The sequence below is a fragment of the Amblyomma maculatum genome, chromosome 8, assembly GCF_055883805.1.
Source record: "Amblyomma maculatum isolate TAMU_Amacu chromosome 8, ASM5588380v1, whole genome shotgun sequence".
NCBI lineage: Eukaryota > Metazoa > Arthropoda > Arachnida > Ixodida > Ixodidae > Amblyomma > Amblyomma maculatum.
The window spans coordinates 46,412,748-46,429,884 of NC_139351.1; the positions used below are offsets into that span (position 1 = coordinate 46,412,748).

General features: G+C 44.2%; 1 long non-coding RNA gene across 1 annotated transcript; it reads left to right on the forward strand.

Moving 5' to 3' along the window:
• Positions 1-2,715: 2,715 nt before the first annotated feature.
• LOC146181094 (uncharacterized) lies at positions 2,716-7,542 on the forward strand. The gene is made up of 3 exons (XR_014700155.1): positions 2,716-2,779; positions 2,873-3,035; positions 7,310-7,542. It is a non-coding gene; the product is annotated as an uncharacterized LOC146181094 (long non-coding RNA).
• Positions 7,543-17,137: the final 9,595 nt, after the last annotated feature.

A 17,137-nucleotide genomic window follows, 5' to 3' on the forward strand; every position in this document is an offset into this window, starting at 1 on the left:
AAAATCACTTAAAAAAGACACCTCTTTGCTTGAAAGAGCAAGAGAAGTCTTGCTGACACACTTATTGTCCGTTGAATTTATTTCAACGGACAATAAGTGTGTCAGCAAGACTTCTCTTGCTCTTTCAAGCAAAGAGGTGTCTTTTTTAAGTGATTTTTTAAAGTAATTTTTATGCAACAGGTGAACCCAGGGGTTGTTTCACGTGACTGTTTCGTTTTCTTCATGTTTGTTTTTCTGGGCCTTGGAGTAAAGGGCTTAGGCTTAAGCGCTTGTACTGTGGCTTTCTTGTTTCTTGTCCCTTGTCTTCGTGTTCGCGCTGTTTATATTAATAATGAATAAGTACCAACTCGCTCAACAAAGTATCTTGGTACGTCCATACGGCTTGGTTGAAGCATGACTTCATATAAGCTTACGTCATACCCTTGAAGGATCAGCTTAAATGTCCCCAATAATGTAGCACCTTACAATAATAAGGCGTGAAAGGGAAATATTGTAACAGACAAAAGAAGCTTCCGCCGTTGCTCTCGAATTTCAACTAGTAATAACCAGAGCTAACCGACAGGCAACATTTTTTTTTACTTCCTATCCTGTTATTTTCCACCTGGTGCTTTTCTTCGTTTCCGTTTTCACAACATTTCTTTCTTCAGGTCAGGCACATGGTTTGCGTCCACCCATTGTTAATGGGCCGGACGCAAATACGTCATTTTCATCGTCATCATTGTCGTCTTAAACATTGATGGCGTAGTACACTTCTTTGCGGACATTTCGTCCAGTCTGGCCTCAAGTGAGCCTTTGAGTGTTTGAATCTTTGCGTACAAGCTTCTTTGTTTGCTTTTTTTTTTTTTTGCTTGACCGAACGTTTAACGTCGTGGTCTCCGTGCTAAAATGATTCAGCCGGTATTATCATCATTATCATCATCATTATCCAGCATGTAGTGATCGAGTGCCCAGAACTGCGACCCGCCCCCACTACAACAGCGACAACACCAACGGAGGCGCTTTTGACAGCACTCGGTCTACAGTCGACGTCACTACCCGAAGAGACTAGGATAATCATGAGGGCAGTGGAGACGACAAAGCGCCGCCTCGAGGACTGGTGGCGCAACAGAGAAGCCTGTTAAATTTCTTCTTTCTCTCTCTTTCTTACTTCTTCGGACTATTTGACTGAACATTTAGCATAGAATTTTCTCTCAATCCTCAATTTTTTCTACCCGTTTCTCCTGGCCTGATCCAGAACTTTGTGATCCCCCGATACAAAGGGGAATGGCCGCGTCAGCATCAGCATCAGCATCATCAGCTATTGCTCGTGGTATTGTTCTCTGCGCATTGCAAGTGCCGGTTTTAATCGGTGAGCGGCGATTCTATTGCGTGCATGCCGAATTATTAGACCGCTGTCCTTGCTTTGAACCGCGCATCGGCCCCATCTGTAGAGCGCACGTTTACCATAATACTGGTGAATGATTTCAGTTTATTACGGCAGCTTCCCTACTGAAAAAACTGTAAGGGGCAATAACCTCACATTTTCTCACATAATCTCACTCAATTCACATAAGAAATCACGTACAAGTTTCATATAATTGCATACGTTTTCATAGTTTCTTGTATATTATCATAAATTATGTACGATATTTTATGATAATGATGTGCACCGTATGAGACTCTATGCGATTAAATGAGATTTTATGAGGTTATTGCCCCATAGAACTTTTGGTTTTTCAGCACGCATGTTCATACGGCTTGCTTAAAGCTGGGCTTTAAATGTCGGATGATTGCCTACGCTATCGCGTCATGCCATTAACGGCGGAGCTTCGTCGCCCATATTTTTTTGTCTTCTTCTACTCAGTGCCCTGTTTTGTTTTCGCTCAAAGTTAGGTGGTTATCGTTGTGATGTCGATGTAAGGCAGCAGGACATGCACCAGTAGCGCCAAGCAGTTAAAGGGCCCATGAAAAGCTTGAAGCCGTGCTTAAGAAAGGTGCACGAGCGGTCGGCGTGCCTTCACTAGTCAGCAAAGCGCAAAAAAATTTTAGGCTAACATCTTTAATAGCGCAGATATTCCATATTGAAAATGACGCTCCTCCTCTCCCGTAACTGTAGCCCTCAACTCATACATGCCGATGCGCCGGCCAAAAAAAAAGAAAATGTCCGGGCCGACGCCCCGCCCATAATGCGTCACGAAGTGACGCCACCGACTCTCGGTTTGTTTACTTCCGGTAGTGCTCCGATTTCTTCCCCTTCGTGTTTGCGGCGGTTCGGGTTCGCGTGTCGGTCGCCATGGATCGCATGGATCCCGAGCTCGAAGCGAGGCTGCGTGAAGCCGCTGCCGAGCTGGACTTTGATCCATATGATTATACTCCGTTTCGTGATCCGCTAGACAGCGACGACAGCAGCACGCCATCGACTGGCCCCTCTGAACCACCCGCTGGCAACGGAGACGACGGCCTACCATGGTGCGTTCCGTGGCGCACGCGTCACTGCACATAAGTTATTACAACTTTCTTATTTCACGAAATGCCGTTTCGTGTTTGCTTCGCGGCCTCTTCACATTTTACTTACGCGCAGGTGCCGCTGCGGCCGCTGCGAAAGCATGCCCACACCTGAAGAAGATGTGTGCGGCCGCAGCATGCCGGAGGTGCTGGTGGTGTGCCAGCAGTACGGCGGCTGCATTACGATCCACCCAGCGTTCCAAAGCGTGTGCCTAACGCCTGAAGTCTCTCGGGCTGTGCACATTGCACTAGAGGAGGAGGGAGCGAACATCGATGGAGACGGAGATGTAAACAAGTAGGTAGTGCGGAAGCGTCAGGTGACAGATTCGCATTATTATTTTTTTTTGTGTGTGTATGATCCGTTTACTGTAAAGCGTGGTATTTTCAGGCAGCACCGCTTCATAGCCTACCGCTTGTTTACCATGTGGATTTGGGGCAGGCTGGGCGAAGGCAACAGGGTGGTCTTGCCAGCCTACGTCGTTTGCCGGGTTCGGCGTGAATTTCCGTCGGCGAGCTACGTGGGATTCAGGCACCCTCCCCTTTAATCTCAGGTGATTGTCGCTTCACTGCATGCTGTATTCTAAACTTTATCACGTGTGCCAGGCGCACTGCTTCGAGTGGTGCATGGAAGTGCGTTTATATTTAAGGTGGAAAAATAGAGAATGCTATTTTATGAACGCCAAGTTATGCACTGCGTCAAGTGTCTGTTTTGTGGCACTGTTTAAGAACAGACATCTCATTCCTCTAAAGTGCCAGAACTTGTAGATATCTAAGCAAGAAAGGTGTAGAACTGTTAGTGAAAAATAAAGCCTGGGAAGAAAATTGAAATCCTAGTAAAAAAAAAGATACACATCCAAAAACAATCCAGAATGAAGGACAATGCTGGGCATCGCCAAGTCTGCTTGAGCACATGCTTCCAAGCATCTACCATAAACATTCATTTATTTGGAATGGAATTTTATAGAAAAAAAAATTAAAATCAAAACACAGAATGCCTGTGCCGAGACAGCACAAGCATTCTGTGTTTTGATTGATACCGTGTGTGTGAGTGCTCAATACTGACACAATGAAATGAGTGCTTGAAGGTTTGTTTATTGATACTCCTAGCCGTAAATACATGACAACAGATCGCAGAATACATTCATTCCAGCAGTGGAGTAATACAGGTGAAGCACAGATCAAACCACAACTCTTGTTCCTGCATTCGCTGATCTGAATTATTAATTTGAATTTATTTACAGTCTAATACGCTTGCAGAGTGTTACATTTCTTATCTCCAAGCTGCAGTAATAGCTGGTCCCTTTCAGGTGTGTTTGCCAAAGTGTAGGGGCAGCACTGCATATTTTCAAAACGTTGTGCAGGTTCAACCGTCCTTGAACCAAATTTCATGAGCGTTAGCCATTGGCCGCAGTCACAGTTGCTGCTGCCACTTCGATCTTGGCTCGCTTGCACTCTTGCTCAGCTTTTTGGCAATGGGCTAGTCTGGCTTCTCTTTGTTCAATGGTCTCGGCAGGCTGTCTGGCACGGTTGCAACCTCCGTCTATAGTGAGGTGGCGTATGTGCATGGTGTATTTCCGTACGTTTAATGAAGGAGAAGGAGTAGATGAAACATTAAGACGATGATCATTGTAGCGCACGAAAATGTCTTGCAATTTGAAATTGATGGAGGCGATGTTTACTGTACAGTGCGAGAGTGTGTTGTAGTTTTAATGCCTGGACATAATCCCCTATTTCTTGATTATCAGCTGTATCTAACTGTGGATTACATCGCTCTCCTTTCACAGGGAATATATGTACACAAATTCTGCCAGCTAAGGTAGCCACTGCTTCTCATTTTGTGGCCTGTACCGCAGGAATCACTTAGTTGGGCTGGGAGACCTTGTCATTGCCTGTTCTAATATTTATCCCTCTGGCATTTTATAGAGCGAGGAGCTTCTTTCATAATTCATTCATTTGGCACTGTTGATAAGGATGTTTTTAACTTGTTCTTTTGCAATTTCTGGGGCCTGAACTTTGTCGACAGCTTGGCTTGTTATCTTGCTTCCTTGAGATCTGTGAATATGTTTCTAGTTTTTACTGTCGCTTTTCTATCTGCATATCTCCTCTTCTGTGGATTCTTTTCATGGTCGCTTTTTCCAGTGTTGGTGTTTACATTTTATTCATCTGTGCAGGATAGTCAAAGGAAAACGAAAGGCAGTATAGAACAGAGCACCAGATAGAAGGAACAGAACTGAAGAATTTACTGCTTTGCAGAAAAAGACCACGGTGAAATTTGCAAGGAGAGAAGAAGGGAGCACTTATCCAAGGGGAAGAGAGCATTCCGACCAGTTACGTGGGTGTGTGATGGTGGGCTGTCGGCTTTGACGGTTCCAAGCGGCCTCCACTGGCTTCTGCTTTGGTTATGTGGGCTGAGGCATTCCCCGTCTATGGTACGAGCAATGCACTTTGCAACACACTCTCATGCTGTGCAGTAAGCATCATTCTCTTCACCAAGTTCAAACTACAACATACTGTTCAGCTGTGCGGCAAACATTGTGATCTTCATGAAGTACCATCTGCACCACTCCTTCATTTAACCTGGGTAAATATGGCATACACGTACGCCATCTGGACGAGTGCGGCCGAGGTTTGCTAGCGTAATGTCGGACCAATTTAAGCAGTGTGACATAATTCGCAGTGCTTTCACATTACTGCACCTAAGCAGAATTGAGTGTACTCGTGCAATTTCTTTTGGAGGGGGGGGGGGGGAGGGAGCAGTTCTTTTCACTGCACTAGAGTATGCAGGTTGTGCCACAAATTTTTCTCAAAGTTGGCAAATCCCATGAATCCTTGCAGCTCATTGACCTTTTTGTAATTTTTGTAATTTTTTAGCATATGTAATACCTTTCCTGCAGTTTTGGTCTGTTCTATATTGTCATAAACCCCGCCTTAACGATTAACAGAGGCGCGGGATCCCCTTTACGGTTACCCGTCGTCCCTCTATGAGGTTTGAGAACACAGTTAAAAGTTAGGCCGGTCAACCAGTGAAGTGCGTGTGTTGGTGTGTGATCAAGGAATAAATTTATGCGTCACTTTTTTAACACACAATGGGAACATATATAGGTAGTAGTCCAAATTACACTGCATAAAAAAAATTAATAAAACACCAGGACATGATAGTAATAAAAAACGACTCAATAAATGACAAGAGAAAAAACCGACAATGAACAAATGCTGCGATAAAGAAGACTATAAAATAACAAAGCAAGTATTCCAGAGATAGTAAGTAAGGGCGAGAGTTACACAAAAACACAGCGTAAAATACTAAGCCAGGTCAAGGTTTAAACAAAGGCAAAAAGAATATTCAATTAATTGACAGTCTGTAGCAAAACGGATTCTCACAGCCTTCTTATCTAATGTGGTATCGTAATCGCAGTGTTGGTCGGTAGCGGCGGCCGTACAGGGAGTGGGGACGACAAGTTGGTCGTGGGCTCGGTGAAAAAAACAAGACACTTTCCTGGTGCAAGCAGCCACGAGAGTAAACTTTTTTGTATAGCAGGCCATCACATAGGCATAGGCAAAACTGGCTGTTCGAGGTTGGGTCTTGAGCAGCAGCTAAGAATGACTCCAGATGCTGATCGGTGTGTTCCTCGGTTCAAAAGGCATGAGTATTTGGAAATCTCTGAGATAAAGCAGTGACGTAATGATCAAAGTTGTCCGCGTCGCATTCCGTCGTGGCAGGTGGCAACCAGGAGAGGCAGTCTCCATCTGCGTGCCGTCGGCCACTTTTATATGAAATGCTGTAGTCATATTCTTGCAAGTGAAGTGCCCAGCGGGCTAGGCGACAAGACGGATCACAGAGATTGAGTAGCCAGCATAGGGAATGGTGATCGGTTACTACTACGAAAGGCTCTCCGTACAGGTAGCAGCGAAACCGCTGCATGGTGAAAACAACCGCGAGACATTCCTGCTCGGTGATGGTGTAGTTGTGCTCAGTCTTGCTGAGAGTCCGACTGGCGTAAGCAATCACATGTTCACAGTCGTCATAGCGCTAAACGAGGACAGCACTGAGGCCTATGCCACTTGCGTCCGTGCGCACTGAAGTTGGAGCAGAAGGGTTGAAATGCCGTTAGATAGGATGTGATGTTAGGAGGAACCACAGTTGTTGGAAAGGATGAGTCGCATTACCTCACCGACTTGAACTTGTGCAGTGTGCAAAATGGCTCCATTCTGCACAGCTAGTACACTGCAAGTCATGTACTTTGCGCTGTAGCCTGGCGAGTCACAGCGATCATCCCCTGCCAGGTCTGTTGTTGTCCCTACAAGCTCACTAGCAAGTTCTGCTTGCCTTTGCTGAAAAAGCTGCAAAGAAGGAGATGTTCAATTTAGAGGCTACAAACTTGCAGTCATGTGGTTGCCTTAATGCATATTAGGATGAGGGGGGCAGGTTTCAAATGCTGCATTGCTTTTCACTTTTCTCACAGCACATTTACTAAAAAAAAATATTGCAAAAATTATGCCTTCAGTACTAGAGCATGCAGCTGGTCTATTAAACATGTAGCCAAAGGCAACAGAGATGTGCAGTAGCAGGTGCATTGCACTGCAATGCCTCCGCTGTTGCATATACGCTGCATTTTATATGTTTTATATGTTGCATTGTAGCTTCAAGTTGTTGTCATGAAATGATGCGACATCTAGTTATCGAGTTAATGACATATACTTTGACTTGAATGTTGTATGAGAGATATCCTTATTGTCAAACCTCATTTCTGGCAGGTAGCAAGTATGCCCGTTGGTAGTTGTAGTAGGTCCTCTCTGTGATGCCTTGTACCCCAATGGATTGCAGGAACCGAAGAACTGAAGCTATACCGCAGCCAGAGAACAAGATGCCTGCAGCCAGGAGGACATTTCTTGCTGCCTTTCCTTCAACCAGTGGTTGGCTTTTCCAGAGGAAAGAATGCTGCAGTGAGCATGTCCCCTTCACAATCACAAGGCTTCCCGCTATGCTAAAGTAAAGGGTTCTTGTTTGCCCGCACATTGTTCAGGTCTCAAGAAGCTGCCGCAGGCAACCCTCGAACACAAGGAATTTTCGCTCTTTGTAGAGCGGTTCCTATATCGCTGACTGGGCCATTTCATCCTGATGGTCGCTGAAAAAGAAGTGCAGTGATGTCAGCGATTGGTGCCATGTGATTGTTAATATTATGAACTAATACGTAGCAGCCGTGGATGTTCATCTCGGAATGTCTTGGCTGTAAAATGTGCTAAATAAAGCTGCTGTCAAAGTTTATATTAGGTATGCATTTTTTTTTTCATTCTATCAACAGGGAACAGAAAAATGCCATGGCAAATTAGGTACACTTTAGGGCTATGCAACTTATATTTTTTTCACAACAGAATCAAATATCCTTGTGCATCTTAGTGACTTGTTCAAATATTTGTGCAAAATTAAACTTCAAAGTGCATGTGATGGCTCCGTAGTAGCTCTAAAGACAGCACTAATGTACACTAGGTAGACACAGCATGACCATATTATGTAAGGAAAAATTGCCCTTTTGCTACCTGACGCAACTGTGAATATCCTAACACCACGTCCGAGATTAGTGGTGTGCAAGGTATGTATGAGGCATGGTCTCTATAGACTCATCAAGGCAATATTTGTTGACCCATTGTGAGTATTACCACATCCTTAATCATGCCAAGCCATGCATGAGAGTTATGAACGCTATCATTCGAATGGACTGTGTCACAGGGAGGGTATATTTGCAGGTTTGAATGAGTGAATATGTGACACATAGGTGACGTATTTCGTCAAGTTTTCTTTTTTTTTTTTTTGCCTAATGAACAGTGCTTAAATGACAAATTTTCTTGCCTGACATAGCCAGCAAATGCACAAAAGTGGATGAAAGAAGTTCTGTTCTAACGAGCGGCCAGTGATAGCAGTAACTAGCCAGTGATAGCAGCCTGCCACCGACTTCTCTGGTGGCAGGCTTCTCTGTTTGAACCTTGGTGCTGACTAGAGATTTAGACACCTGTGTGCCTGGAAAAATTTCATATATTTAAAATTATTCGCAAGCACCCCATCTACGTTTAATTTAATCAATCATATAGCTCTTTAATACATTTTCACAACACTACAACATCTTTATCAATAATGACTTACCAACAGAATGGCACTCCCACATTGTGTTGCCACAGTATGCGTGCGAGTAGTTGAAGGCCCCGCTGGTGATGCTTCCTGCAGACAGATATTCATAAATATAATGATGGTTGCAGATTGGAAATTTTTCATGCTTTCATTTTCAGGTGCTGTATAGAGTGAACTGCCCGTAACAAAATGCAAACATTGTCAACTTGCTACACATACACAAATATTCTGAAAGTGGAGAACTGATATGACTAAAAAATTTGCACAGACAAGCTGTAGTTTGTGAAGTTTCAAGAGCCCTGAAAAATTTGGAGGCATGTTAGCAGCACAAACAAAAGACACAGTGCAGGACAGTCGACTAATACACTGTTCCATGAACCAATCCAGCAGCTCATTATTTTTGAACGTCGGGTCTCCCATGTTAATCCAGTTAATATATGTGCTCCGAGTTTCTTTTTTTGATGCGCCAGTGCACACCAAAGCCTTGCATCATCCACTAAACAAAATTAACTATTTGAACTCCAAAATAATCTCATCTATACAGGAAGAGCTACATTTTAATTGCTTCCAGAAGGTGCCTCAAGCAATGATCGAGCTTTTGCATGGAAGCAGACATAACATTTGCACTAATTTGCATAGCTTACTTACTCGGGCAATAGAGCCATCATATGCAATATAATACAAAGCTGTTCAGTACAGTTGAAAATTAAGCATGTACGTATGTCAAAAGACTTGCATCATCCACTGGACAAAATGAACTATCCAAAATATTCTCACCTCTACAGGAAGAGCTGTGGTATTTGGATCACCTCCGGTAGGTGCCTGAAGCAATGGTTGAACACGTAACTAACTGCATGAAAGCATAATGACATAGCAACAGTTGTGCTAGTTTATATAGCTTCTAGCAATAGAGCCATCATATATGTGTGCAACATATTCCAAAGTTATATATGTGGCCTAAATATACATAAATATAAATATAAAAGTATATATACATTGTTATTAATACCATGATAACAGTACTAACCTGTCCAGAGGAAACCTGTGTAGTGCTGAGGTCTTTCGGGCTTCCTGGCGATGATGGTTTGCCATGCTAGGAAAAGAAAGGAAATTTGTGCGTAATCAACATTGTGTTAATGGCAGTTTTATTATTCTGCACATGAATGAGAATGAAAGGAGACAACAGTCTGCAAGTGCAAGGTCATAGGGGATACCTTCTCTTTTTTTTTATCTATATACCACATGTTATTTTTCCTTCCACTTGGTATTTAATTATCTTTCTGCCTAAAATTGTTACATGACTAATTCTGATCAATATCAACCATAAAAGTATTTTAAAAAAACCTACATTTACCTTGGACTCGACTGTTGGCTCCTTTCATTAATTTTATCATAACGAGCCAATTTCCCCTTCAATTTTCCGCTTCATGAATGAGAAAGACATGCATATACAGGTGTTAAAAGGCAAAGATCAAGAGTAGACTAAACGCACTGTAAAATAAGCATATCTTTAGGTGGATGGGGGGGGGGGGGGATGCAGTTGGTCTGTATTGTTATTAGTGTGCTGGTATTTTTTTATTACAAGTCAGGCTTTGTTTATGGGGTTCAACGCCCCAAATTCGACTCAGACGAGGCGCCGCACAGCACTGAATGACATCGCACAGCACATGTGCAGGTGCGGACGTAAGTAAACGGAGCAGCTAGGCTTTTTCAGTCAAATTAAAATAACGCCTTCCTCACTGGAGATCAGGAAATATTTGTCCGTGAAAGGGCACTTGCGTCTACTACCGGTCCACGCATACCACGACTACCAGTTTCAAATATGCACCGAGTGAAAAATGAAGAAAAAGCGTGCTCCGTTTACTTTTGTCCGCACCGGTACGCGGGCACTTTGCTTGCGCTTCCGTTGAAATGCGGCCGCTGTACCTTGGGCACAGAAGTCGACCACCCTAACCCACTGCACCACCCAGGCAAATTATACTGCGATTGTTGTGATCGCGTACACGTTAGTGTATGTTAATTCATGGTTTCATGTGCGCAGGTCGCCTTATCTTTTTTTTTTTTTTTTTCCTTATCCGCGCGCCGCAGGGCGAGAGCTCCCTTTCATACATTTTCAGCGCCTTAACTTGTTGTGGTCCTCTCGCAAGAGCGGTTTGCGCGCAAGGAATCTGCGCCTGCAAAACTTGCGCTAGGCTTCATGCACTTCCATGCGAGACTCCGAGCCATGCTACGCGTGTTTCCACAATAACTCGCAACCCAGAAAACTTACATTCCAGGGAGAAACTGCTTCGGCAAAGCGTCGGACTTGAGGCGTTGACGTCTCACGTTGAGGCCAGTTTGCTGCGCCAAACTGGGATTATACTGGTATGCGTCACGGGAAAAGTGGCGGCCACAAACTCTGAGCTCCTGGCTCTTGTCCGACGATGACAGCCCGACGCGTTGGAGCCAGCTTTCCCGCGTGACACCTTGCTTTGTAGGGACACGATGTCGCATTATAACATCTTTCCTGTCCTTGGCTTTACAGCCAACTACACAGCAATGGTGGTCCATTGCAGACCAGAAAAAAAGCAGCAGCAGTTGGCATCGCGAGATTTCAAGACTGACAACCGGGCAACACGTGCTTTTGCGAGCAGACGGATCTCTCTCGGCCGGAAGTGTTCCGCTTCTATCAAGATGCGCGCAGAATTCTTACCTTTCTTTAATGTACAATAATAACTAACGAATAAAATACTACTTTCAGGAAGAATAGGGCTAATTTTAAAATCTATAATTGCAAAAATTACACGTGACGTCATATGGCCATGGCCAATGATAACGCTAACCCCAATGACGTCGCATGGGCTGGGCGGCTGAAAACGCACGGTGGTGAGTCGCCCAAATCGGCTGCGAGCGGCAATTTTCCAAAATTATTTGTAAATTACAGCTAACACGCAGCGCTTTTTGAATGTGATCTCGATGCTCACTAAGACCACCTCTAAACACATGTAGCATCAAAATACGGCCGTAAATGGCGTTTCAGGGGCCCTTTAAGCAAACTAGGAGGAGCATACTCCAAAAATATTTCACGCTTCCTTCACATTGCTAATCACGTAGCGTTATTTAATTCAGAAATTCGGACGCGAAAACACCTATGCTCAGCTAACCACAGAAAATAGATTTCTCAAGACCTATAGTCTAAAGTGTGATTCTTGTGCAAGCTGCATTGCATTGTATCCTTTTATACAATAAACGAACGTGTGTCCAGAAAGCCGACCTGAACTGAAGCCGAGCAGAAGCCGAATTTCACGGAGGGAAGGGGAGGGGTGGTCTAAGGCAAGAAGTAATTACCCTACTGAAAAAACTGTAACGGGCAATAACCTCACATTTTCTCGCACAATCTCACTCAATTCACATAACAAATCACGTACAAGTCGCATATAATTGCATAAGTTCTCATAGTTTATTGTACATTATCATAAATTATGTACGATATTTTATGATAATGATGTGCACCGTATGAGACTTGCGAGTAAATGAGATTTTATGAGTTTATTGCCCCGTAGAACTTTTGGTTTTTCAGTAAGGTTATTCAATTACGCAGTTTCACATTTACACACAAACTCCCCCCTTTGTTAACGCGATAAGGTTAAAGGCCCCGTTCAACGAAAATTTGGCTGCACCGTTGGCGTTGGGACTGCTCACAGGCAACAGCTGGCAGCTGACACGGCCGCGCACTGACTGGGCATAGGGTTTCCTGACGTTACGTTTGGAATGAGGCGCCCAACTCGCGCTTCTGCTCTCATATGGGAGAATGAAATCAGAATCACCCTGGCAGAGCAATTGCATTCACGTTCCTCCTAGGCCACGCAGTCACATTGATAGGGCTTGGTTAAAGTGGGTCGTTATTGTGGGCTTTCAGCACACGCGATCGCATCGTACCCTTACGCGCGGAGCTTAAAACTCCCCCATAGCCTACTGAAAAAACTGTAAGGGGCAATAACCTCACATTTTCTCACACAATCTCACTCAATTCACATAACAAATCACGTACAAGTCGCATATAATTGCATAATTCTCATAATTTCTTGTTCATAATCATAAATTATGGGAAATATTTTATGATATTGATGTGCACCCTATGAGACTCTATGCGAATAAATGAGATTTTATGAGGTTATCGCCACGTAGAACTTTTGGTTTTTCAGTAGGGATAGTTTTTCTTTCGTTTGCCTTTCCCACACGAAGTGCCCCCTCCAACTGGCAGGCCCAGTAAACAATGTTTGCAGATGAGTGATTCACCCCCACTAATACTTTCTCCCTCTCAAATCTAGCATTTTGTACGCTGTACGCCCATTCTAAACCTATTTTTAAAAGCAGTCCCAGCACCATGGACCGCACTTCGCTGTTTCAAGGGTGAAAGTTTAGGACGCCAGTAGAATGGTGACATGTTTTTTCTGTTATTTAGCAGTTGAAATGTTCGAAAAGTGACCGGCCTACAGAAGAAAAAATAACGTATGCACCTACTGAAAAACCAAAAGTTCTACGGGGCAATAACCTCATAAAATCTCATTTAATCTCATAGACTCCCATGCGGTTACCATCATTATCGTAAAATAGTGTACATAATTTATGATAATGTGAAACAAACTATGAGACCTTATGCAATTATATGCGACTTGTATGTGATTTCTTGTGTGAATTGATTGGGATTGTGTGAGAAATTTTTAGGTTATTGCCTCATACAATTTTTTCAGTTTTATATATATATATATATATATATATATATATATATATATATATATATATATATATATATATATATGCATCCATGTTAGAACATACATTGTGTTGTAAGAAACCGAAGTGGCGTGCACCATGAGAGCTTCGGCGAAACGAAGGCCAAATTGCATCACAGCGCCACCTCACAATCGCTGCCAGGTCGACATAGGCAATGATGGATCCATTTTTACCTTATTATTTTTACCACCTGACTCTACCCGCTCTAAGTGAAATGGCTCTACCATGCCTCCACATTTTACGCAGTTTTTTTTCAGTCTGTGGATTTCATATTACAGCTAAATTCCTAATTTCGCCTGCGCACACAATTTTCTCTCTCTCCCTACTTGCTTGCTGTGTCTTGGAAATCAGCCTGTTACCTTTGGAGACCAACGACTATGTTACGTTTTCATTACATGTCCAGTCCATACCAATTTCTTCTTGATTTTAACTATAAAATCATTAATTAGTGATGTTACCTTATCCACATTGCTCTGTGTGCTCCTCCTAATGTTAAAAACATTATTTTCCTTTTTCATAGCTCCCTGATCGTCCTCAGTTTAAGGTGAGTTCTCTTAAAATTCCATTCTTTTGCTGAAGGTAAGATACAACTGTTATTTACTTTTGGGCTTTACATATACTGTTCAACCGCCACTGGCGATTTGAGCGTGCCTGCTAGTGACGTTTATCCCCAACCTCGCTGTTATAGCTATTTAAACTTCATGGTTGAGATTTACTATCACTACCTGTCCCAATGTAACGCACTCACTTTCCACTTCCAACTGTTCCTTCCGTCCGAGATGATTGAACGATACGCTAAATTTTGGCACATTAACTTTAGCCCCGCCGACCTGCGTTGCTTGTATAATGCTCCATACATTGCAGTTCGCCCCCTTAGTCTTATCTACAGGCTTGTTTATTGGTATGCCATTTACGGGAAGAATTTGCTGTGAACGCTTAGCCTTGAGCTGACGTCCGCAAAACAGTTGTTTTTGGTTGGTAGGGGGCAAAGTGGAGAGATGGCAATTCCTTGCTCGTTTAGGCCAGATGATATGGAAGGAAGTTGGAAAGGGGGTGGCTCCTTGCATCCAAACACACCATGGAACAGTTACGCGCATAAGAGTACCCTGGCCAGCTGCCCTCGCCTTTTCTAGGGTTGCGCGGCTCGTATAAGATCCTCAAATCCCACTGCGCACTTAAATGGGCGCGCCCAGTTTCGAACACTTCAGCCTGAAAAAATGGTTAGTGCTGCCGTTTTCTATACGGGGGTCCAATTTCAAAGTTTGAACCGTTTAATTAGCCTATATTAAACACCTGAAAGGTAACTGCCACAGATGTGATTGATCTCGTGTATTAGGGTCATTATAGAGTATAACTGAAGTCCTGGAGCAAGTCTCGAGTCACATTTGAGTCTCTGACTGTGACAAAGGAAACGTATGACATATCTGCGAACAAATATTTGCTTCCAGTGGCAATGTTCCAACAGTTTGGTTGCGCAGTGCAAGTTTTTCCCCTTATTTTTTTGATGGTGCGATCGCGATATCACTAGAGCCGGGCACTCAGCGGTTGGAGACATCCCAAGTAGCACACATTACGTGGCCCACCTGGGGCCCGTATGGGAAAGTTGGGCTTGCGTAACCACAATAACATCCATGAGGGCCCCCTTTAGGGATCAAGCGGGCAAGCCCAATTTGGGCTTGCCCCTGCTTTTTCCATCTGGGCATCATATAGGCGCGGAAAGGGCTAACTGATTACATATTCCCACATCTGGCCCTCAAGGGTCCCGCTTGGGAAATTTTAGGGCCGATGCAAATAAAATTTGGGCTCTGTGTAGGAAAAGCCTGGACTAATCTAATTGGGGCTGTCCACTCAAAAGCCGAATAGGTCCCGCATGGGCCGCGGCGGGGCTAAATACGGGTATGCCCGCACATTGCCTACATGGGACCCTGAGGGGTACTTGAGGGAAGGTCAGACGAAAATGTGGGATTCATGCAGAAAATTCCTGGGCTGCCCCAAATAGGGCTGCCCACCAAAAACTTAGATAATTTCTGCATGGCCGTTAGCGGGGCAGGCAAGTACTCCTTCCCGCTTCTGCCCGCATCGGTCTCTTGCGGGGCAATTTAGCGCGGATGAGATGCAAATGTGGGCCTAAAGCAAATAGATGACGGGCTAGTCCGATTGGGGCTGCCCACACAAAAACCGAATAGGTCCCACATGGTTTGCGGCCGGGCTGAAAAGCGAGCACACCACCATGCTGCTCACACGGGTATTTCTTGGGGTAATTGCGGGAAAATGCAACATATATTCGTAGTCCATGCGGTAAAAATAGAGTCAGCCCAATTGGGGCGGCCCATGAAAGGCCGTAGTGGGCCCCAAATCGGCCGTAGGCGGGCATACCGCTCTGAAACGTCTCCACCCTATCTTTAAGGCACCATTTTATTTATGTAAATCATGTTATACCGGCCACTAATTGCCTCTTCTTGAGGTTTCACATAACTGTCCTAAGCATATCTATGCAATGAACAAAAACTATCTGTTTACTCTACAAACTACGTTAATTATGCAGTATCGACAGACAATATGCAACAGTAACTGTTCCGCTTTACGAGTATGTACTGAATGGCCTCCAAATGTTTCCTACGGCATTACTATTCTGCACGCAGCACCGAAATAAATATTCAGACCAACATGTTGGGGTGATGTGGGCCAGCCCACATTATTGTGGTGTTGGGAATAAATTTCTCTCATGTTACTGAGTGTAGCATCCAAGCAAAAAAACAATAGTGCGTGATGTTCCACACTTCATTATTGTAACTTGGGCAGCCCTGAAAATGCCCGATTAGACCCATGAGGGCAGCACGTGGGTCAGCCCGAAACGGACTGGCTCTCGCAAATCCCGCGCCTGTACTATTCAGGTATTGGAGGGATTAATCGACTTAAAAATTAAAACCTTGATCAATGGGATGTCACTGCTTGCACAAACGTGGGCCCCATTAATGGTTCTGGTGTGCTGCCCACATTCGTCTACCTGGGCTGAATGCGGGCAGCCCTATTTGGGCTGAATCCGGGCAGCCTCATTTGGGCTGCCCATACGGATACAGTTTGGGATCGATCGGGGCGAAATTGGGCAGCCCACGCGGGGCCCCTCTGGGTACGTGTTGCAAATCCCGCATGGGGCCCGTATGGGCTGTCCTCACGGGCCCAACGCGGGCCCCCACTTCATAGCCCACTTTGTGCTACTTGGGATACTGCTGACGTGAAGGTCCTGCGCGGGCGTTTAGCCTACCGAGAAAATTTTTATGTATGTATTCATTAATTCAGTGAGAAAGTCTGGCTGCAGTCGGATACAACTTAAGTCTTCAGTAACGGACAAATTCAATTCCTCCGCGACGACAAAAAAAGTATTGTTGGTTGTTAGGGCTTTCCTAGTTAGTCATGTAACAAGCTGATCGTAAGAGCAAATTAAAAGCACAATGATATTGATTCCTCTGCATTGTTTGGTATTGTCAATTATAAAACCTGATTCCATTTGCTGTTCAGGGGAGTTATGCACTCGACGCCAGCACTGTCCTTAGTTAGCAACTGCCATGTTGTACCCTGCTGTAGTGGGCAGTTACTTCACTGTCACAGTACAATGTAGCACTCGTGTAATGTTGTAATCGATTCTCCACATATTCCCCTTTCTCGTAATTCGCTACGAACATGAAAAATTCCTCTTTTCGCTGATAGGGCGCCGTCCTGCGTTTTGCCGAGCAGGTGCGCTGCGCGTCAAAA